Below are 24,604 nucleotides of genomic sequence, written 5' to 3'. Positions count from 1 at the left end.
AAATTATGACACAGTAATGCAAGGAAAATGTGTGACTATAGTCACATTTTGAGGTTTGCATAGCACTGTGAGTAAAAAAAACGTGTTGGGATCCAGGAAAGGCACACCACTCAGTACTCCCCATTTTTGGGGAGTTTACAAAAATATCTAAAGTTGTTAAACTGTCCCTAGACACAAACTACACATTAGCACAGAAAGACCCTCAAGTACAAGTACTGGTTGGATTTGGCACGAAGGTGACTGGAAGGTTCAAAATGTATATTTTAATAACAACAGATTCACAGAAAGGAAATGCACTGTTATTTAAAAGGTTAAAAACCTGAACCAATGAGTCACAGCTCGTGAGCTGTAAAGCAGCAACACGGCACCAACCACTTTACAGGCCATTCACATGCCTTTCATACTTGACACACATGTTCACACCACCAGCTGCGACCCCAGCACATTACAACACACATCAACAGACAATCTAGAGACAATGTACACCCTGGCAGAGAAAGACAGAAAAGACAAATATTACTTCAAAACAAACTATTCCTTAAGTACACACATACTGGTTGGATTTGGCATGAGGGTGAGTTAAGGCTCAGAGCATAACAATTTATTAACCAGAGATTTCATAAAAAGGAAATGCACTGTAAGAAATAAAACGTTATAAACGTGAACCAATGGCTCCCAGCTCATGAGTTGTAAATCCAGGGCAAGGCACCAACCTTTTTAAAGGCCATTCACACACCTTTCATACATGACACACAAGACCATTCGCACAGCCAGCACCGGGCCCAGCACATTACAACATTCACATCAACTGACAGTGCCATTCAAGGACCAATCACTTTCACACACCCACATGACTGACATAGCAATCACACCGGCTGGCGGTTCACATAGTGTGTGCAGTGGCGTTTGGCTAGCAATCAATCAATCAATCAGTGCATTTGTAAAGTGTGCTACTCACCCGTGAGGGTCTCAAGGTGCTAAAGGGGGCGGCAGCTACTGGTCGAACAGCCAGGTCTTGAGGAGTCTCCTGAAGGTCAGCAGGTCCTGGGTCTGCCGCAGGTGTGCGGGGTGGGTGTTCCACATCTTTGCGTCGAGGTAGGAGAATGATCTTCTGGCAGTGGTTGTTCGGCGGATGCGTGGGACGGCGGCAAGGGCGAGGCCGGCGGAGCGAAACTGGCGGTTTGGGGTATAGAAGAGCAGTCGTTCGTTGACGTATGCTGGTCCGGCGTTGTGGAGTGCTTTGAGCACATGGGTGAGGAGTTTGAAGGTGATCCTCTTGTTGACCGGGAGCCAGTGCAGGTCTCTAAGGTGGGTGGTGATGTGGCGGTGGCAAGGGAGTCTGAGGATGAGGCCTGCGGAGGCGTTTTGTATGCATTGGAGTCTCTTCAATACACTCTAAACACCACATCACCATTAAAGGCAGGCAACACCGGCTGCATCATGGTTGGATCAACCCAGAGTCCAGCACATCCAATGGGAAGCCTTGCAGCTCCAGGCTGCAATCCAGATGCCTCTTGCTGCACTATCTACACATCAATATCCTCCTCTAAAACAGGCACTTCATCCCCACTGAGAGTAGCTTCATCCGCACTGAGAGCAGTTCATCATCAGATTATTCCTTGTGGGCAGAAAATTCACTGCCAGAATCTTGCACTTCCTCCTCTCCCTCAAATGCACTGTCAGTTTCATAATCAGGGTCAGAGGAAGATTCAAAAAGCATACCAACCACCTGCTGAGCAGTAACTCTGTGGCTAGCCATAATCCTTCCTAATAAAGGTGACTTGTCAAACAAGTCAACAACAACAAAGACTTTGTAAAATAAGTAATACACAACATGTGGCTTTATCACAAAGACCTATATACTCCAAAACCATGCCACTCACTTGGCAGAAGTAGCTAGACTCAACACCAGCTACTCTACCCAGACACAGCAAAGTCCAACAAATCCCACTAAAAATGAAAAAGAAAAGAAAATTACACATAAGGCATCGCAAAACACATCTCAAAGATTTTCTCGCGCAAAACACAAACGAAATATGCTGCTGTTATGACACCACTTACAACAAATTAGTTCATGCATGACAATAATACTCATTTGGAGTAAACAAAACAAAAAGGTTTTTCTTACCAAATAAATGCAACTGCGCAAAACTGCAGATCAACCACTGACGGAACTGCAAACAAGAACCAAAAGCTTTTTACTAGAACAAAAAGGAGAAATAAAACATTACAATCACATATGCAAATAATGCACCAGCCCACACAGTCCACCAGCCAAGCCGAGGGGTGGTGGGCCTAAAAATATAAGGCCGATCTGCCCCCAAGGGGGGCAGAAATGGGCAAAATATTCACCCTTACACAAGGGGCCGCTCCCCATCATAAAAAAATGAAAGTCCTTGGTGGCACACAAAACCCAAAAAAATTATCAGCTGAAATGGCCAAATAAATGCTCTCCAAAGGGGAGCGACTCTTGACTAAGGGGCCGCTCTCCAAAAATATATATATTTTTTTTAATCCCTGGTGGCTAGTGGGCACATAATAAAAGTATTACATTATTTGGCCCGATCTGTTCCCCAGGGGGGCAGAAACGGTCAAACAAATTGGCCTCCAAAGGGGAGCGACCCTTGCCCAAGGGGCCACTCCCAGCAACACAATCCTTTAAATTAAAAAAAAATGTAATTAAAAGAAAAATCCCTGGTGTGTAGTTGGCATTACTGCTGCACGATCGCACCCCATGTGCGACCATACAGCAGGAATGCTGAAAAGAGACATTGGAGGAAAGGAAACCCTTTCCTTTCCACCGTTTCCTCTTTTTTAAATCCCCCACCCTCCCTGAGGAGAAACTCACCTTCTCCTCCTTGGACACGCTGGAAACAAATGCCTTCCAGTGCGTCCAGTATCACCTAATGACATTGCCGCACGGTGCATGTTGACATCATTAAATGATGTAGGGGAGAGGGCAGCAGAAGGGCTTCCGCTGCCCTCCACTATGCGACAACATGAAGGGTGGCCCATGGGGCGAGCGCCAGTGCTTCCCCCGTGTTTGGAGGCTAGGTTGGCTGGGAGCCCTTTAAAGCACACGCCCACCTCTCCCGGCCGTCCGACACACAGAAGGGGTTAATGCACATAAACAATCATTAATGGTGTTTTGCTCTTTCTCAGTGTGCTGCAGAATGCAGGGCACATAGAAAAAGCAAAAACAAGGAGAAATAAAAAAATTCTACTCATTGCACCAATCTAACCCGTGCTATTTAGTGGCGCTGCTCATATTTACAAATCCTCATAAATCTGGGGCAGCATAAAAAAAACAATGGGTGCTGCGGTAGAATGCCCAGAGCATCACCCATTGCACAGCCCTTTCACACAGCTTACTGTGTGAAAGGGTACAATATTTACAAAGCCGTGTTAAGCCTCAAAAAGTGGCTTAATGACACTTTCTAAATATGATGCAGGGCACTGTGCAACCAGAACATCAGTAAAAGTGACCCTCCAGTGGCACAATCCCCTTGTAAATATGGCCCTTAGTTGTTTGAGTTAACATTGTTGTGCAGTATATTATCCCGTTCCCTACAACGTATCTCAAGTTTCCTTACCCAATCCAAGGTCCAGACGACATGTCTTCATTTTCATCCATTTCCTACTCTGTCTCTAGATATATGCTTCTCACCCCCAATCTCTTTCAAAGACCAAGATATTCCATCTTTACAAAAAAACATAGGGGCATATTTACAAGGGGGATTGCACCACCACAAAGAACAAAAGAACTCTGGACTTTGTGGACCTCTTTTTCAAAGGGTAATTTCAGGTGACGAAAACATGGCAGGCAACCCTGCAATTTTCAAAACGGGTGAATATGGACGATGAAATCTGCATAAACTTATAAGGGGAAAATGTCCAGTAATTACTGATACTTGCGGCATTCAGTGTGTTAAGCGCACCCTTCTTAATGTTATGCACTCTTTTTGAGTGAATACATGGAAACAGGGGTAATTTTGTATGTAGTAAATACATCTACTGCAGGTGTGGTAAATATCTCAACCCCCCAGACCACTAATAATCAGGTGATTAGTGGGTGTTATCTTAGGATCAAGAATTCACTCTTTTTACCTCAAACATTTTAGGCACTTTGGGGCAGATTTAATGAGGACTTGCATTGACCTTGAGTTACGCAATTTGTCGCAAGACAACACAAGACCATAACTGGCATTTACTAAGCCACACAAAGCCACTTGGCGTGGCCTTGCATTGTTTAGTAAGTATAAAGTAGCAAAACGCAGCGTATAACACTGCCTTCCCTTACTTTGGCTCGAGTAGGCGTTACGTGGGCGTTCCCGTGCATGCACCCATGTATTTTGTCACAAACTCAGATTTACAAAGACATGTAAACCTGGGTTTGAGCCTACATGGTGATCCTACCTGATAGAGGTGCAACAAGGAGAAAAATCTTTATTTACAGGATTCGTCTCATGCATCGCACAGAGCAAAATTGCAACCGTGCTTCGTATGATCTGTGTATCAAGTCAGCAATTCTATTGTGACTCGTGCAAATGCTCTTGCTATAAACCTTTTTTTTAAAATATACATTTTAAAGCTGTACATTGCTAGAAAGTGGCTTTAAGAAACAACAAGGAGAGCGAAACACAGTGTGTATTAAAATAACATGGTTTACATCTTATATTCCAATAATACACAGATCACAAATTCTTTCTTTGGTTGGAAGATTTTCCCATGCACCTGTTACACATTTCAATAGTAAAATATTCATTCTGAATGAAAGGAACAAACTTTGAATTCCATGTGCTCTATTCTAGGTTCAGAAGGGCTTGGGTCTCTACAAAATATAAGATGAAGCAATTTATAATTTTCCTTTTAAGACATTTAACATCAAGGCACACATGAATGCTGCCCTCTAAACATACTCCTCAATTGCCACATAGACATTCTCTCAAAAGTTTAAAAGTATACTGTTGTATTTGGAATATCTTCATAGCACAGACATAAATAATCTAAAAGTCACCCTTCTCTCTTTCCATAATAAAATCTTCAAAACTAATTACAAATCATAATTTGTGATCTGCACTCCTAAGCAAGCAATGACCCCAACAAAGCACTGCTGGTAGTGTCTGTGTAAGATGTTCAGTGAAACTTAATTCCAATGTAAGCTCCAAGACTGAAGCAAAAGTATCCAAATCAGTAATCTAAGCCCACTTCAATCATTTCTGTGACATATGGGAGAATCAAAGGAACTCCAATAGTAAATGAACAAGGGGGCCGATTCCCAGAAGTAACTTAAGACAAAATCATAAACTTACTACTTTTGGTATTCACAGAAGACATTTAGTAGTCTTAAATAAGGATTTTGTCTTAAATTAGGATTTTGACTTAAATTAGGATTTTGTCTTAAGTTAAATTTATGTTTGTCTTAAGTTTAACTTAAGATAAAATCCTAACTTAAGACAAAACCATAATTTAAGACAAACGGCCACATGCATCAACGATTTTTGCATTCCGCAAACGGTGCGAATCGCTAAAATCGGCCGTTTGCGACTGCAAAATCATGTTTTGGGATGCATCATTTTTTTAGTAATCTCGCAATTTTGCGAATCGCAAATACGTTTTGCGAATTCCTTAAATATTCGCAATTTTAAAGAATCGCATTTTGAATGTGAAAAACTGCATGCAACAAAAATCGCAATTTGCGAATCCTTAAGAAATCGCAAATTGCATTTCTTATATTTAGAAGCCCTCTGACCAGGTGGTAATTTTTTGTACATTTTAAAAATCAGGTGAAACTCATTTCTAGAGTATAAAAGTTGTGTGATAATGCAGTTTAGACTTTTCCACAATGGCTGCTGTCATTGCATTTGCACGTCGGAGGAGGTTGAGAGCTGCTGCAAGAGGAAGAAGGATGATCAATGAGAGGATTTTTAGAGTTCGCATTACTTTGTTTGGGCAGACTGAGGCAGAAATTTATGACAAATACAGGCTCAATGGAGATTCAATTTTAGAGATAATAGCAGATTTGGACCCTTTTCTCCAAAGACACACCCTTAGAACCCAAGCCATTCCCACTCATGTCCAAGTGCTGTGTTCCCTTCACCTTCTTGCCTCAGGGTCTTTTCAGGGTGTCATTGCTATGGCTGGTGGAGTGTCGCAGAGTGCCCTATCTAGATTTTTCAGTAACTTTTTAAATGCCATGCAACATAGGATTAGACATTACATCTCTTTTCCCAATACACAACATGAAATACTGCAAACTAAGTTAGACTTCTACAATATTGCTAACTTCCCTCATGTAATTGGCTGTATAGATGGCACACATATCCCCATATGCCCACCCTCAGAAAATCAGTATATATTTCGCAACAGGAAATGCTACCATTCCATGAACATACAACCAGTGTGTAATGCCAAAACAATATTCACAGATATAGTCGCTAGTTACCCTGGTAGTGCCCATGACTCTTACATTTTCAGACATAGTGCCATCCATAGGCGACTCTAGCTGGAGAGTTTCATGATGGTTATTTGCTTGGTAAGTAACATAAATATTTTGTAAATCAAAAACAAAACATGCTACTATAGGGTCATACTCATGCATTTTCTTTCCTTTTCCTTAAACCCAAAGGTGACAGTGCATATGGAGTGAGATCATTCATACTTACACTATTTCTAAATCCATCTACACACAAAGAGCAGCAGTATACCCATGCCCATATTGCCACTCGTAATGTCATAGAGAGGGCTTTTGGTGTCATGAAATCCAGATTTAGAATTCTGCATAAAACAGGAGGAGCATTGCAATATAGGCCAGATGTATGTTGTAAAATTGTTGCAACTTGTGCCATGCTTCACAATGTAGCCACCAACAGAGGCCTGGAACTTGATATAGAGGAGGATTTTCCCATCAATGACAATCAACCTCAGCAACCTCTAGCAAGAGCACATGGACCAGACGCAGCAGAGGGGAGGAGGAGGAGAGCGGAGATCACTCAACATTACTTTTAACAGAGGTATGACGCAACAAATGTTTATAGTGTGCTAGCATGTTTTGATTATCAAGTTCATAAACACAAGTGTACTTTGAAAAATTAAGACATAATTTGTTTCTCCACAAACTAAATTTTGAAGCATTACTTTTCAAATTGTCAAAAAATATTTACTTCTCAATAACTAATTCAATGAACTTGAGAGGTCAGACATTTAAGTTTTTTTCTACCGCTCACCCCTAAAGCCTTAGCTGATGTAGTAGCTGTGCCAATGTCTTCACCAACTGCTGATTCACATTTTCTTTTGCTACGGCGTTCCACAACTTTACTGCTACTTCCTTCAGCAATATTACTTGCAGTCACGTCAATTAGAGACCCTTCCTTGCACAATGTTTTAGTAGTACTATTTTGCATCTCATTAGTAATGGTTTCAAGTGCATTCATCCCTCTGGAGATGTCCCCACAGCACTGTGAGACATCCTTCTGCATGTCCAGGATTGATTTAATGAGCTGAGCATTGGTGCAGCACATCATATTCATTGACCTACAAGAAGCCTGATTACTTAACATTGATCTAATACATCTTTGTGTATTTGAAATTTGCTGACTCTGCATTGTGCTGCACATAGCTTCCATGGCATGTGCCATCCTGTCCAGTTTGTCTGATGACACAGATTGGGCTTTTTCAAATAATTTAGTCATGTGAGTGAGAGTACTGCTAATGGCACTGATGTCCTTAGTGACCTGATTAAATGTACCCTTTATCACCCTTAGGTCTTTGCCCTGTAGACGCTGAACTTTGAACAGCTTCAGTTCTACTGGCACTTGTGTCTCCATCTGTGGCTGTACTGCGCATTGAAGGGCGTGCCCTCCGCCTCACAAATGGCTGGATCTTCTGTCGCCTAGTTGACTTGGTCCTGGAGCTGGGTTTCTGACAAGTTCTGAACTTCAACTGTGACATTAGTATCCTCATCACTATCTGATTGTTGTATATGACGCTCTCTGCACTGTGAAGTTGTAGGCTGCACTGTGGGTGAACTTGATCCTGAATTCATTAATGCAGAGTTCAGTAGATTCTCAGTAAATGACTCAGCGTAGTCAATGAAGTCAGTCTCCACTTCTGCATCTAAGATTTAAAAGAGTTGAATTTTTTTAAGATTTCTAAAGTGTACCACATGTGTTGTCATTTAAAATAAAAACCTTTCAGAAACATACTCTTGTGTCAAGCCTAATTATTTTCCAACCATAAATCATGTCTGGGTAATGATTTTAAAGTTTCTGAAAAAGCATTTTGGTGAGCTTACTGTGAATGAAACTACAACTCCCATTATGCACTGCTTTTCCCACTGAAGAACTCATTACATTAACAGACTTCCTGAAATAAGCACAACTACAGCACAGTATGACACACCAGGACATGTGTGTCACACTAACAATAACTACACATTAAAAAATGGCAATTTCTTACCTTGAGATGGTCCTGGTTGATCTGAAGTATCAATATCAATTACACCAATGACCGCTTCAGTTGAAAGGGTCCCTTCAACAAGGTCCTCCAGAGGGGTGTTTGGCCTGTCCCTGAGAGTCCCTGCACCAGTTTGCTTTGCAGACTTGGTGCGTGTCACAATTTTCTCCTTGGCCCTACTACGCAGGTCATACCATCTCTTTTGAAGGTTGTTGACGTCCCTGTGCGCTACACCAACTGCATTCTCTTTGGATTGTATTCCAAGCCAAATTTTCCTTTTTACCCCTTCAGGCACCTTCAGGGAAAGCTTTCCAAAAAGCTGATCATTGTGTGTAGTCACTTCTTCTATCAGAAACTCCAGCTCCTGATCGCTAAATTTTACTTTTCTTTTCCTGCCATGTGGCTCTTCAGAAAGATTTTCTTCCATTTCAAAATCCACAATACACACAGAGAGCCTCTTACCGCTCCAGCAGGCTGAGTTCCAACTGACAAATGCCTCTCCAGCAGTTCAAACTTGGCCTCAGGTGGGTCTAATTGCTTTCAAAGCTTGCAGGCTGTGATTTCAATGAGATACATCATGTGCGTTAATTCGCAAATTGCGAAATCGCAATCTGCGAATTCGCAATTAAGAATTCACATTTTTCCTGCGATTCGGTAAAAATTGCGATTTTTACCGATTCGCAAAAAAAATGTGAATTTATTGATGCATACCTTTTTGCGAATCTGTATTTGCGATTCCCTATTTTTCGCAAATACCGAATCGCAAAAACGAACATTGATGCATGTGGGGGAAAATCGTAACTTAAGGCAAAACCCGAACTTAAGTCAAAATCGTAACTTAAGACAAAATCCTAACTTAAGACTTCACAACCTTTAAAATTTCATTTCCGAGTTTCCATTCAAATTTGATTTCCTTCCTATGAGCTCTTCCTTTACAAATGACAACTTTAATTTTTGTTGTGTTCATTTCTTTTTTTTAAAGTGAGAATTTGCACACTGTTAAGGACAAGTTCGGCATTTTTGTAGCCCCCTAGGTGTCACATCAACAATAACAGTTTCATCTGCATATAATAAACAGGGAATCATACAATCCCCTATTTTTGGTGCATTACCTTTATGATTGCATAAAGCCTGGGACAGATCATAAATATATAAAGAAATTAATAAGGGTACCAACAGGGAACACTGTTTAAGACCATTAGGGGTGTCAATTCTGGACAAAAGCCCTTCATCTCGCTCTATTAACACCTGGCACCAAGTATAAGAAGGCACAAAAGCTCAACACATTTTTGTGTTTGTATCTGCACAGTCAAACGCCGTGGTAAAATCTACAGAGGCAGTATATACAAACTGAGCACTAATAGTAACATATTTTCAGTGATCGATTGCAGCATGACTGTACTGCCCAAAGTACTACAGTTTTTCTTAAAGCCTGCTTATTAAAAAAGAATTATGTTCCATCATCGACTGAATGCTGCAGATGTTCAAGATTGTTTCTAGAAAATATCTTCCATACAGGATAGAGTAAGACATCTGCCTGTCATTATGCAGAAAATTATGTGAGCCTGTTTTGTACAATGACAGAATAGCGCTCCTGGCCCAAGATTTTGGAATTACTCCAAGATGATGGCAAAAAGAAATGTCTTCTTTACTACAGAAATTGAAATGCCATCGCGTCCCATTGCCCGCAATAATCTTGGACCATGAATTCAGGGCCCGATTCACAGAACGAACTTAAGACAAAATCCTAAACTTACTACTTTTGATATTCACAGAAGTTAGGATTTTGCCTTAAAACAAACTTAGACAGACTTAAGACAGTCTTAAGTCTGTCTTAAGACAAAATCCTAACTTCTGTGAATACCAAAACTAGTAAGTTTAGGATTTTGTCTTAAGTTAGTTCGATGAATCGGCTCCAAAGTGTTTGATTCGCTTGGTTCGGGGGGCAATATGGGAGATTATTAGCTTCAAAAAGAGGATACATTATTGACAATAGAGTTGGAGGCATCTAATCCAGTAATGTAACTGATTCAATCCCCTTCTTCGACCTCCTGATTATTCAGAATGTCCTCACATCCTTTGCTATCCCTACATCTCTTATATCAGTGCACCTGTGATCACAATATAATTTCTTTTAAGGCTTTCTGTCTCGCTGTTTCTTTTTAAATTAGTAATTATTTTATTCCTTTTAACTGAAAAAGATGGAAATTATCTTTGAAATTAGATATTAGTCTCCCTATTTAGGGAGTGTAGGGGAGGCGACAATTCCAAAGGGGTCTCTTGATACTTAGTGGTTCAGACTTGCCCAAAGAAGACTTCATATGTCAGTCCAATTGTATAAGAGGATCTTGATGCAAAGCTTTTGTGTCAAGTTTAAATACTTCCAGCTGTTCCTTTAGGTCTACTATTTTGGTAGGTTTCCAATTAGTTCTTCCATTTATACAATTAAAATTCACTTTGCTTCCTTAATATTCCAAGAACTCACGGGATGGGAAATTTAATGTAATAGAGAGTATCTTATGATCTCTGGAAGTGTTAGCATTTATTTTCAAATCAGAGAGCAAGAAAAGAACTCAATAGGAGGCAATCACAAAACTTATGGGAGAGAAACCTCTGATTGAAGTATGAGTGTGTTTTGCCAGAATGCCATATTCTATTCTCCTGTTCACTAGTAAAGAATCATGGGGCATATTAGCAAGGAACCTCGTTAAAATTATCGCCTGCCGCTAAAACATCAATAATGGGCTTGCTAATATGCGTTATAGAATAACTATAGAAGCCCAGGTTAGATGTGCAGGACATCTAACCTTGGCTTCTATAGGAATTCTGGGCCATATTATCAAGCAAGGGTGATACATTATCGCCGCTTTTATCGGCGGGAAACTGCAGATGAAGCGGCGATAATGGGTTTGATAATATGTAAATGTAAATGTAGAGGTACTTGTATAGAGCACGACTACCCGGAGGCCTCTCGGCGCTTGTACGAATAGCGCTGAGGAACCCATCCTGGCCTTTCCCCGTGAAGTGTCCACTCCTGGGCACCCCCAAGGTGAAGCCATGCATCCTAGCGTTGTTGGGGTCGTTGTGGAGATTAAACAAGCTATTGCCCAGAGTTGCAGAGTGGGACTCATGAATAGAATAGGCACCAAGGCGAGAATCATCAGGTCCGAGGAAATTGAGCCCAAGACCCACCGAGGCGGGAAATGAACCCTGGTCCCAGGCCAGACTTCTGCATGAGGGTCTGCTACTCTAACCATTGAGCCACACTTCTCCAACCAATATGCCCTTGTGAATTCCCATAGCAGCCCAGGTTAACACCAGAACCTGGGCTGCTATGGGAATTCACAAGGGCATATTATCAAGCCCATTATCGCTGCTTTATCTGCAGTTTCCTGCCGATAAAAGCGGCGATAATGTATCGCCCTTGCTTGATAATATATCCCCAAATAGCGCATATTAGCAAGCCCATTATCGCCGTTTTAGCGGCAGTTTCCTTCCGATAAAACAGCAATAATTTTAATGAGGTTCCTTGCTAATATGTCCCCATATTTCCTTAAATGCTACAAGAGAATGCTACCACGGAAATCCCTTTTTAGGTCTCGCTGGTACTGCGTCCGAAGGATGCGTCCAGCTGGAGACTTATAGCTGCCCGTCTCGGGGGAATGAGGGACAAGAGGGTGCCACGCGCTTCTCTTGTGCTGGATTTGACTGCGTGCACGGGCACCCACATTCACGCATGCGCACATACACAGCCACACGCATACACAGCCACACGCATACACAGGCACACACACCCCCCCCCCCATCGCCGCCGCACCTACACACACACTAGCGCACCTACATGCACACACAGAGACCCCCCCCACACACACCAGCGCACCTACACACACACACGCACGCACACATACAAAGACCCCCCTCCCCCTGCCGCCATCGCACACATACACACACACACAAACAAGCGCCCCCCCCCCTCTCCCCTAGAACTAAGCCCCACTTACCGCCATTCGGGACTTCTGTAGCCGGGGCTCTCCCTTGGGCATTGGAGCCTCGCTCTCAGGCACTCTGTGGGCACATGCGCGGGACTTCCGAAGACGGAAGTCCCGCCCAAAGGAACTGGCTCAAACGCGCATGCGCAGTGACCAGACGATAGCAAAATCATTTTCACTGTCACCATCATGCCCCATCGTCAGGATACCGCCCACAGATTGGGTTCGAAGGACAACCAGAACTTGCTGTCTGCCTGGCAGTCTTGGAACAACAGAGTCTCCTATTGTCAGACTGGATGCCTTCACTTGTCATTGTTGATTAGTTTATCCATTTCCTTTTGGTAATTTTCTCGTACTCCAGATCTGGCATTCAGCAGGAGTGGTGTGATATTGAGTCTCTTTCCACCCAAAGCACTGTTGACTTGCAGTTTTTCGGGTGGGACTGTGAGGTGTCTGGCGATTATTCTTTTTAGAACGGTGTATTGTTCGTTCTGCATGCTAAGAATTGGCTTTTGCGATGCAGACCACCTTGACTAAGGTTTGCATAGACCATTTCCCTGCAGCCACCTCAGTGTGATTATGTGGTGTTTGGGAGGGAAAAAAGGGGGGGCAAGCACACCGACTACCATTTTGTGTGTGTAAAAGGCCGCTTTATTGAAACAGGTGCACATCACATTTACACAACTGGCAAAATGCCTTACAAAACTAAAACCTCTCTAAACATCGATTTACGTGACCCCTTTTGTTCTACTCCCCCCACCCCTACCATCCCCACATGATAAAATCCCCCACCCTTCAATATACAAACATAAACCTCAATTACATCATAATACTATCCAATTTTATCCCCTACCTCCTAACTCCAAAACCTCCCAAGACCTACAGTCCTATTTGCCTTCTTGCAACTGTAACTAACTACCCTCTAATGTCAACTCCCGAACTGGTTACGCTTTCCCCGCTCCCATTTCCTAACTCCCCAAACTTGACGAGAAAGTACCGAACTCCAGCCAAACTTGGCCAACATCAAAAACAACTCCGCCAGCACCTGTTCCAAGCGACAACTTACATATAACCACCCCTGTGCACCTGTCCCAACACAGCCACCTGACACAAAAAACCCTTCCTGGCCTAAACCTTTCCCACCAAAAAAACCCAAAACCAAAGCCAAAAGCCCAGGGAGGGTGGGCGGGGACAAAAAAGCTCCTGCTGAAACGTTCCTAGCCACCAGGTCTCAGTACTTAAAATGGTGGCTGGGAAAACTCGGGATCGCTATTTATACCTTGGGCTACAACATTCCTTTTTTGGGCTATCCCAACCAGCCCACACGCGGCGAAATGGCCGCACGCTTGCTCTCCCCCTTTCTCCCTCCCAAATCTGCCTGGGGGGCAGACCTCGCGGCTCGGCTGCCCCCCAAGCCCCCCTTGGGAGGGAAAAAAGGGGGGGCAAGCACACCGACTACCATTTTGTGTGTGTAAAAGGCTGCTTTATTGAAACAGGTGCACATCACATTTACACAACTGGCAAAATGCCTTACAAAACTAAAACCTCTCTAAACATCAATTTACCTGACCCCTTTTGTTCTACTCCCCCCACCCCTACGATCCCCACATGATAAAATCCCCCACCCTTCAATATACAAACATAAACCTCAATTACATCATGATACTATCCAATTTTATCCCCTACCTCCTAACTCCAAAACCTCCCAAGACCTACAGTCCTATTTGCTTTCTTGCAACTGTAACTAACTACCCTCTAATGTCAACTCCCAAACTGGTTACGCTTTCCCCGCTCCCGTTTCCCAACTTCCCAAACTTCACGAGAAAGTACCGAACTCCAGCCAAACTTGGCCAACATCAAAAACAACTCTGCCACCCAGGGAAAGGCGGAGGTTAGGTGATTACACCGCCTCCCTCTTTTCCTGCCCCCCCCATCCCTCCTTTTTTGATGCAGAAATGAGACGCCAACCGCCGGCCCCTACTCACGGCGCACCCCCAATAAACGGGCCCCCTTGACCCAATAACCTAAAACCACGCAGGATTCAAACTCAGCTCACCACCAAATTAGCTATCCCGTGCTTGCCACTCGGCCCTCTTCACCAAGGAATGGTCCGCAATCCAAATCAACACGTCCCGGGCTAAGAAACCACTCCCGCCTGAACGGGCAACCAATGCCAATAACTATGCCCCCCAACACCCCATCGCACGTACAAAAACGCCCTTTGCTGCGCACTTAATGCAGATAACACTGAGGATCACCGGCCCCGGCCGCCACCCCCCCGTCAATGCGCTTCCGATGCGCCCCACTCCGAAACCGGCGCGTGCCCTCCCGACCGCTATCCGCCCCCACCCTTGCCAGAGGCTTCCGCCCCGCTAACCACTGTGGCCCCGTTGCCCTCCTTCTCCCGGGCACCCACTTTACTTGTGTCCAGAAAAACCGCCACCTCCACAAGTCCCCCCAGATGCCCGCCCCCAGACGCACGCAGTGGCCGGAGGCCTCAGTCCTGCCAGGGCCCGGCCCAACCTCCTACAACGCGTCCACTCGACACGCACCACCCCGCCTGCAAAATCAGAGGTGTCCCGCACCTGAATTTCGCACACTACCCCAACGTGCCGTGCCACCAGTACCTCGAGCAGCCCCAACATCCGCTGCTGCTTGTCTGCCGGCAACCATGCCTCCAGCAAAAACACGTCCAGCTCAATACCCAAATTTGACAGCGCCATGCCGGCCCCACCGTCTTTTGAATTCCCACCACTGGCCCTTTGTGTCAAGCCTCCATCACCTCAAGCCGCCTCAAACTCTGCCGCTGCTTGTCTGCCGGCAACCGTGCCTCCCGCAAACACCAATACCAGCTCAATACCCAAAATGGACAGCATCTTGCCTGGCGCCCCTGTCCTTTGAAGTTCCAACACTGGCCCTTTGTGCCTCGCCTCCACCACCTAGAGACGCCTCAACATCAGCCGCCGCTCGACTGCCGGCAACCGTGTCTCCAGCAACACCGAGCCTAGATTAATAACCAAAAAACTTGACAGTGCCATGCCAGCCCCACCGTCTTTCAACTTTCCAAACACTGGCACTTTGTGCTTTGCCCCCATCCCCTCCAGTAAACACCGAGACCAGCTCAATACCCAAAATTGACAGCACCGTGCCTGGCCCCACTTGTCATTTGAAGTGCCAACACCGGCCCTTTGTTCCTTGCTTCCATCACCCCTAGCCGCCTCAACATCCGCTCTGCTTGTCTGCCCTCAACCGTGTCTCCAGCAACATCGAGCCCAGCTCGATACCCAACATTGACAGCGCCGTGCCTAGCCCCACTGTCTTTTTGATTTCCCACTGGCACTTTGTGGTTTGGCTCCACCACCTCGAGCCGCCTCAACATCCGTCGCTGCTCGCTTGCCGGCAACCGTGCCGCCAGCAACACCGAGTCCAGCTCCGTATCCCAAATTTGACAGCGCCGTGCGTGGCCCCACTGCCTTGTCCGGCCCAATGGCACCCCCAGGACCTCCGTGATCTCCTGAAACCTGTCCAGCCCACCTGGCAGTTCGTGGAGTCCAGGGCCCCGCCAAGAAAAGAGAGTCATCCAGGTAGAGCCGAACTCCCTAGTGACCCGTTCGTCCCGTAAAAACCATTGCCGGAACTTACAAATCCTTCAAAACGCGCAGGCCCTCGAGCAGCCCCTCAGTAATGCTGTGTCCACATCCAAATGAACAGCCATAGGGCAACCCAAATATTCCCCAGGAACTGGGCCTAGTAAAATACCAACTTAAAAGTGTTCCTTAGGGAATTATTTTAACTTATTTTTACCTTTCAACTGAGACACAATAGTGAACGACCTTCCAGAACTCTCCAGGGATCATTATCAAACTCAACATGTTGCAGTTTTCATAATATATCTAGAAACATATCTTACGTACATCACCTAGATGTTAAGCCATTTCATTCATGTCTTGCGACTAACATATCCACAGCTACCCATTTTGCACACGTGCGGTGTTGTTTGCCCATATATACATTATTCCCCACCTATATACCTAATCCCAATACCATGCTCAGTAGTCTCGTACATGGCAGCGTGTCACCGCGTCAACGTTTCGGTCTCCACACTGTTATTCTCCGAGACCATCGTCAAGAAAAGTGTCGCACCATGAATCTATCGTAAAACCACACTGCCCCATCAACAACCTATGTACGACCAATCCCTTAAGAACCTATACATGTATCTTCCGTCCACACCAAACAAAATGCTCCCCAACGCATATTTATACTGTCCATGCACACCTTCCACTCCCAACGTGTCCTGCGTGTGCGAAACATCAATACACCTTTCCCTATTGGTGGGGTCAAACGTAACCCGGGTCTCATACGGCTGTCCAATCAGTGGTGCCGCCCCATACCACCAGGTGAAATGCCCACTCCTCTAAAATCCCTGTTAGTGCCTCACTACTCACAATCACGACCGGTAACTAAAACCTTACCCGTCTGGTCCTAAAAAAGGAACCACAGTCAGTCACTGCAACCCCTTGAAGTTATACGGAGGACCGTACTGCTGTGAAACCACGCACCAATCCGTATATCGTACCTTCTGCCTCGATCGCAGCAGAATCTAAAATTGAACACATCCACTCAACCGTACCGATATTCTATCTTGTTCTGAGACCTTAACGACCCCCAAGAACGAATCCAACTGTACTTATATACCCTGTACTTTGCCCGTGTAACCTCGAAGGGTAACCTAACGTGACAAACCAAAGGAAGGACCGAGTACCATGCATAGCGTTGTACAACCTAACAATCCCCAGCCACGGGAGAAACTTACTGTACAAATAGTTGCCTAAGTCATTCATCCCCTCAATTCACTCGCTTCCACAGTCGAGTGCTTCGCTGGCGCGGTGCAGCTACGCTACGGTCGCTCTTGCGAGCATGTGACCAAACTGCACAGAAACGTGTCGGCCATATTGGTATGGAGTCTCATGCGTGACTTGGTCTCTAACAGAACGGGCACATGGCTAATAGCCTAATACCCCCAATACTTTTCTGCTAAAACTCTGGACCACCTTAAAGACATAGAGTTAATGTTGCCTTTTGCCCATGCCTAATGTCTCTTATTCCCACCCGAAATAGAGATCTCTCATGCGGTTATGTGACCAAACCTCGCACAGGCGATTACCCAAAAACTCCCGCCCGACCTTGCCAACAGCCACATCGTCATCCAAGCAACCTAACCACTGCTACCCACTCAGAGGTACTCAGACTCCCAAAACCCCCCTTTCCTGGCCTTTAAAGGCCACTTGTCGAAACAGCACACTAACAAAAACGACGTGTCATCTATCTGTAAATCTTGCGTATAACCTATTCTTGTATATATCGGAACTAATGTGTTGGTAAATTAAATATACCACAACTCCTGTCCAATGTAGGGCAACCTCCGACCATAGCTTCGCATAATCAAGGACTCCTCCATTATTCCCACATCCAGGCTGAAGATTGTCTCTGCTGACACACCCACCCCGTTCTATCTAAGAGGGACGCAAGCCTACCCCTGCTGTGTGCATAAGAACCACCAACTCCTCCCTGTAGACCGATCTTTGCAGGTTGAGAAACCCCTTACCACTGCTGGCCGAATACGTTGAGTTTTTCAGAAGGCCTGATGTGATACTGACAAAAACCCCTGCTAGAGATAGTACCAGTGTGATTAACCGTTTAGAAGGAAAAACACCTGACAATTAAATGAATATCCATGGCCCCAAGAACATAGAAAGCTTGTACGTGATCAGTCCACCATTGTAGCCCCCCACGTCATCAGAAGTGTCTTATAAAAAAGGCGAAGCCCTCATCAAGTCCCCAGCTGATTTGATTGGTAAGTGTGCAACGATTGCCTTTGCAGACCACTATGTTATTCTTCGATGCCTAGAATTTTCAAGTATTCCTCCGCGCCGGCGCTCCATGGCCGCTGACGATCCCCAAGCCGCTGAGGGCCCTGTGGGTGGAGGGACTGGCGAGCCCGCCTGGGGCCTTCGTAAGCCAGCCGCGACGAGGACCTGCGCGAACTCCGGGCCTGCTGCAGGAAGCACAGCCCTCCCTTCTCCTTGGTGCTGCCGGGCGGCCCCCGACCATACCAAGTCCGGAGCCCCACGCCGTTCTTCCCCCTGCCAAAGAAAAGGTACTGCTGGTGTACTGGGACCCTGAACCGCGTGCCCCCTTCACCCCGCCCCGAACTCCTCGCACTCTCCATATTAACCCCCTTACCCCCGGTACCCCCCTTGCCCTCCCCCCGGCCAGCTCCCCCCCTTCTCCCCACCCCTCCGCCGGCACCCCGTGTCTCGAAAACATCTAACCCCTCCCGCTCCCTTCCACTGCCTTCTGAGTCTATCAATGCAGGGGGTACCCCCGCATGCTCCCCCACAGCCCCCCTGGTTCCCCTCCCCCCCACCTGGGACCAACTCCCTTCCACGGCCACCCAGGACCGTCCCACCTTGCGCCCCCCCTTGCACCCTTCTTGCCAGCTTTCCTGCCCCTCTCTGCTTCGCCCGCGGCCTCCTGCCCGGCAGGTGGGGGTCTCTCCTGTCTCCCCTTGTGTGGCGGGACGCCTCCCCTAGTCAACATCCACGGCCTCTTTTCCCCCTGCCTGCCCCAGTTCCCAGCACGCTCTACCTCCCGCCCCGATCTTGGGCCTGCTCTCCCAACCCCCCCCTTTCCCGCCCGCTGCCACAACGCCCGGGAGGTCCCGCTCATTGGCAGAGCCTCCCCGACCCCGCCCGCCGCACCAGGGCGGCTGCAACACCCGTCTGCCTCGCTGCCCGCCCACGGTCTCCTACCGCCCGCCCCCCGCAGGCTCCATTCCTAAAGGCGGCGAGGCGCCACTGGCAGTGCGCCTCGTCCGCCCTCCCTGCTTCATTTTCCCGCACCGCCCGACCCACACCAGGGCCTCGCTCCTGACATCCGCGCAGCCCTGTGAAAACCTACCTAGGAACGCGCAATCGTCCGTGGCGGCGCGCAGGCGATGGCCGCTGCCGCCACGCCCGCGAAGGCACGCCACGCCGGGCACCTGCATCGCCCAGCAGGCGTAGTGCCTCGAGGAGTCGCCCCTCGCCCGACCTAAAACATGCAAAAACCTGACAAAAAAGCTCCTGCTGAAACGTTCCCAGCCACCAGGTCTCAGTACTTAAAATGGCTGGGAAAACTCGAGATCGCTATTTATACCTTGGGCTACAACATTCCTTTTTTGGGCTGCTTTTGGGCTATCCCAACCAGCCCACACGCGGCAAAATGGCCGCTCGCTTGCTCTCCCCCCTTCCCCCTCCCAAATCTGCCCGGGGGGCAGACCTCGCGGCTTGGCTGCTCCCCAAGCCCCCCTTGATGCATTGCGACGGAAGTCGTCTGCTAATACCCGACTCTGGAATAGAAGTCCATCGGTGAGGAATTTGCGGAGTGGCCACACATGACTATTGTTTTTTTTTTATTTTGGGGATTGTTTCCTCTGCTGCAGTTTTGTTCATTACCTCCACTTATGGGTATATTGAGTAATCCTCAATTAGTACCAACACATGTTTGCTGTCAGGCAAACTCCTAAAGTCAGCACTGGTTTTGATCCAGGGGCCTTCAGGTATTGCCTCAGTGATGACGAACGTTGGAGATTCTGATTGGCTGGTGGCCTGGCACATCCTGTTCCACTTTGTCATATAGATGAGGAAACCTGTTTTTGATTTGTATGAGGCTCTTAGTCTTAACTGTACCTTGATGACCATTGTTGGCAAGGTGTACCACTCGCATTTTCATCTCGTTGTGGTTCACCAGTCAAATTCCATGGAGGAGGAATTCATCTGGTGATTCTGCAAGCTCATAAATGTTCATGAAGGAGGGACCTCTGAATTTGATGTACTTCCCCAGTCCTCTGGAATAAGTTGTTACTAAGGGAGGCCCACCGCCCGCCTCTCACTGCATGGACGGCCACCTTTAAGCAGTCCTCGAATTCTGTGATCTGTTGAATTTCTTCTAAAGATATTGGCAGAGGCATCAAGCTTTCCACTTAGGTACTCCTCAGTGTCCGGAGCTCAGTCTTCTTCCTCAGGGCACACCCCTCACACCCTCCTCACCCTCACACCCCCTCACCCTCACACCCCCTCACCATAACACCCCCTCACCCTCACACCCCCTCACCCTCACACCCCCTCACCCTAACACCCCCTCACCCTAACACCCCCTCAACCCCCCTCAACCCCCCTCACCCTAACACCCCCCACCCTCACACCCCCTCACCCTCACACCCCCTCACCCTAACACCCCCTCAACCCCCCTCATTCCTCCCTCACCCCCCTCGCCCTCACACCCCCTCACCCTCACACCCCCTCACCCCCACCTCACACCCCCTCATCCTCACACCCCCTCACACCCCCTCACACCCCCTCACTCTCACACCCCCTCACACACCCTCACACCCCCTCACCCTCACACCCCCTCACCCTCACACCCCTCACACCCACTCACACCCCCTAACCCTCACACCCCCTCACCCTCCCTCACCCTCACCCTCCCTCACCCTCACACCCCCTCAACCTCACACCCCCTCACCCTCACACCCCCTCACCCTCCCTCACCCTCACCCTCCCTCACCCTCACACCCCCTCACCCTCAAACCCCCTCACCCCCTCACCCTCACCCCCCCTCACCCTCACACCCCCTCACCCCCTCACCCCCCTCACCCTCACCCTCACCCCCCTCACACCCCCTCACCCCCGCTCACACCCCCTCACACCCCCTCACACCCCTCACCCTCACACCCCCTCACCCTCACACCCCCTCACCATCACCCCCCTCACACCCCCTCACCCTCCCTCACCCTCACACCCCCTCACCCTCCCTCACCCTCACACCCCCTCACCCTCACACCCCCTCATCCCCCTCACACCCCCTCACCCTCACACCCCCTCACACCCCCTAACACCCCCTCACCCTCCCTCACCGTCACACCCCCTCACCCTCCCTCACCCTCACACCCCCTCACCCTCACCCCTCTCACCCTCATACCCCCTCACCCCCCCTCACACCCCCTCACCCTCACACCCCCTCACCCCCCTCACACCCCCTCACCCTCCCTCACCCTCACCCTCACCCTCACCCCCCCTCACCCTCACCCCCTCACACCCCTCACCCTCTCACCCCCTCACCCTCACACCCCCTCACCCTCACACCCCCTCACCCCCTCACACCCCCACCCCCTCACCCACACACCCCCTCACCCTCACCCTCACACCCCCTAACCCTCATACCCCCTCACCCTCTGTGCAACCATTCAACAACTGGTTCAAATATATTCTGTCAATGTTTCAAGCTTTATTACAAATGTAACAAAAAGATGTTAAATTTTCACTTCTGTTCTTGGATTTTCGTCACAATAAAATACTCTGAACATAATCTTCACAAAAGTTATTTACAAAAGTTTAAGCTATTGCCATTATAAATTACAATAACTTATTTAAGTATTAATTCTTTGAAAAAATGAACAGCCATTGTTATTTGTAATATCAATACATCTAAGTCACGTAAATAGAACACATATTGCATTAGAAATGCTATAGGTGTTGCATTTGCGAAAGTTATAACTATTAGCATTGTAAATGACATAGCTATTAATTTAGCTATTTTCAAAAACAAAACATAAATAAAAAATTTGTCATTTACAATACCAATAGCTCAAACTTTCCTAATGCGAGACCTATTGCATTGTAAATGCTTGTTCTTTTAGCCAAAACATTGCCAAAATATCTGGGTTGTCCCAAGCTCGCTTGAGCACAACGTGAGAGAGTTAGCGACTTTGATTACCTAGGTCTAAAGTTATCATACAGTCTGTCATGGAAATCTCACATTTCTAAGATGGTTCTGAAACATAAGTAGTTGATTTTGGGAAGAAAACATAGTTTATCCCACACTAAACCGATTGTGCCAGCTTTGCAAGTTTATGATGCCAAGGTAGTGAGTTCTGTGATGTGTGGGGCAAAACTATGGGTCCTGGACCATTTAGAAGAGGTCAGTAGCTCAGATGCAAAATATTTTAGGAGCTTAGGAATGTTACCCCAGAGTACTTCTCTCCACCCCCCTACACTAGACATGGGCAGATACTCCTTCATTTCAAAAGCAAGATTGCGCCTCTTGATGTTTTGGTTAAGGATTAAGTCGACTCCTGAATTGTTGCTGTATGCGTGTGCTTTGGAGGTTGTAAAATGCAGGAATACTGACAATAAAATCAGCTCGACAAGATGCATTGAGAACTTGCTTACAGCTATTGGGTAGGGGGATATCTGGGAAGTTAATAACCCCTCTTTACTCCCCCGTAAATGTGAAGTAAAGGATGCCTATGGGAGTGAGTAATTCAGGGGGAATTGAGCAGTAGGGCATGGTCAAAGTTCACCCTAGATTTTATGGCCCATAAACTGGATCGTTCCCTGGACGTTTGTTTAGATTTTATAGAACACCCCAGGGACAGGAGACTATGGGCTAGATGTAGGTAATTCCCATTTACAGACTCTTATATACCGAATTTTACCGATTCGGTATTTAAGAGTCTGTAAATGGGAAGGGGGCAGATGTAGGTAATTTTAAAATCTGAATTACCGAATCTGTAAAATTCGGTATCTACCGATTCTGAAGCCCATAGGAATCAATGGGAAATACTGATTCTGTATTTTTCAGCCCCCTACATCTGAAAACCCTAATACCGGTCGGAAACGGCCAAAATCGGCTGTTTCGGACCGGTATTAGGGCTCCTACATCTGGCCCTATATATCCAGTTTAGGTTTGGCACCTTGCCGCTGCATAATTTTACTAGAAATTGAGATAGCGGTATTGAGCTCACATGCTGTTGTCCTTGCAGCAAAAACCAACATGAGAACATACCCATGTAATGTTTGCATGTCCACTTTACGTGTCGCCAAGGAAACAACTGGCTTACTCCAATGTGCAAGCAGTTGGGAACTGACAACGACAGGACTGCACTGAGGTTCTTGAAGTCCGATGCCAGGCCATTGTTCGCGTGTGCGGTGGCAAACTTCCTGGGCCAAATGTGGGGCTTCAGGAGTAGGCCCAGAGGGTGAATGACAAATGATTTCATATAATGTCTTTAACAGTCAGAGGTCCCCTAGCAACCAAGGGAGGTGGCTTACATGGTTATATTGGACGTATTCTGCTGTAGTTTTTCCATCGCTATATTGTATATAACATTTCTGATAACCATCATGTAACACAGCTGAGCGGTATTGGAGAATGAAAGATAATAAGGGCAAAACCCAATATTTTAGTGTAAATAATTAATGTATGAAGATATATTTTATGTATGGCCACTAACCTAAATAATACTTCTGCTCATTTATTATCAATGTTATTAGGCCTGTGATGATTATATGTCTTTAATTGAATTTTTAATGCCAAAATGTGTTCATTGTAATGGAACTTTTATGACAAGATGTTGAAATAAAGTAATAACTACTGCTAAAACCAGAGCCTGTGTGAGCAGTAGAGGTTTCAGAGTTGTCTTCTGGAATCATTTGTTTTCAGACATAGGCTCTAACCTTAGTGTCCAATATTGCACATACTGAATGATTCGTCTTTGATCTAATAGACACTCCCAAATGTTGGGCAATTTTGAGAGTACCTTGGCTAGAACACCATATTCCAAAAATCAATCGGTTACACCACAATGTAACCTTGGACTCACCATTCTGCACTCCTACCTTCTACCAAGAGGCTCCAGAGGTGGGAGCAGAAAACATGAAAGTACCCATAGAATACCAGGACTTTCAAGTAGTTATTGGCCCTGTGAAAACCACCCAACTGCCCCCACACAGAGCAGTTTGATTTGAGGTAGCCATAGGAGGAATTCTATCTCAATAGAACCCTAAAACTGGCCACATGCATCCCATAGCCATTTATTCCAAAAACCTTTTAACAAAGAGAACTTCTGGCCATCAAACTGGTGTTCACTGAATGGAGCAATTACCTACAGGGGGCTAAACATACAATCACAATATTCTCTGATCATAAAAATTAACAATTCTTTCGCTCTGTTACAGCTCTCGCCCCGTCAAATGCAATGGCTGCATTTCTTTAGTGGTTTTGATTTCATCATCACCTATCGCACAGGGACCAAGTAGTTACAGTCTGATGTTCTT

Source organism: Lissotriton vulgaris, unplaced genomic scaffold (assembly GCF_964263255.1).
Source record: "Lissotriton vulgaris unplaced genomic scaffold, aLisVul1.2 SCAFFOLD_275, whole genome shotgun sequence".
Taxonomy (NCBI): Eukaryota; Metazoa; Chordata; class Amphibia; order Caudata; family Salamandridae; genus Lissotriton; species Lissotriton vulgaris.
Note: the sequence above shows the minus strand (reverse complement) of the source record.